The sequence below is a fragment of the Nannospalax galili genome, unplaced genomic scaffold, assembly GCF_000622305.1.
Source record: "Nannospalax galili isolate Female #2095 unplaced genomic scaffold, S.galili_v1.0 scaffold546, whole genome shotgun sequence".
NCBI lineage: Eukaryota > Metazoa > Chordata > Mammalia > Rodentia > Spalacidae > Nannospalax > Nannospalax galili.
The window spans coordinates 328,658-329,715 of NW_008355158.1; positions in this window are offsets into that span (position 1 = coordinate 328,658).

Consider the following 1,058-nt stretch of genomic DNA (forward strand, 5'->3'; position numbering starts at 1 on the left):
CAAAAAACTCTCCTGGACACTTTAGAAGCAATCCTAAGAAGGATATATATAGTTCTAAGTGCCTACATTAAAAAAATCACAAAAACACAAATAAATGACTTAACATTGCACTGAAGACACTTGAAAAGCAACTGGATAGGTGGCTCAGTGGTTAAGACCACTGACTATTCTTGCAGAAGACTCAGGTTCAAATCCCAGCACCCACAGATTGACAGACCGCTAGCCCAGTTAACCAAAAAGAAAGAAAGAACAACTCCAAATCAACAAAATCAGAATTGAAAGGGGAAGCATCTCAACAAACACCCAAAAGATCCAAAACATTATAAGGGAATACTATAAAAACTATACTACTAAATTTGAAAACCTACAGGAAATGTATGGGTATCTAAAATAGTGGGAATCACTGAAACAAAACCAAGAAATCAACATCTTAAACAGACACATAATACATAATGAAATTGAAACAGTAACACAAAACCTCCTGACTAAAAAAGCTCAGGCACAGATGTATTCACAGCAGAATTCTATAAGATATTTATAAAAGATACTAGTTCCAATACTACTTAATCTATTAAAAAAGATAGAAACAGAGTGAGAACTTCCAAATTCCTTCTATGAAGCCATCATCACTCTAATACCCAAAACAGCTAAAGCTGCAACCAAAAAAGAAAACTATAGACCAATATCCTTAATGAACATAAATGCAAAATTTCTCAACAAAATACTTGCAAACTACATAAAGACACACTTCAAAAGGATCATCCACCATGATCACATCAGCTTCATTCCAGGGATGCAGCAATGTGTCAACTATGTAAACCAAAAAGTCATAAATCATATAAATGGACTCAAAGACAAGAACCACATGGTCCTCTCAATAGGACCATGAAAAGTCCTTTAACAAAATTCAACATGCATTTATGTTCAAAGTTCTAGAGGGAATTGAACTGAAGGGAACATAGAACATAATAATTAAAGCCATATATAACAAACCCACAACCAACATCATTCTAAATGGAGAAAAACTGGAAGTCTTCCCACTGAAATCAGGAACCAGA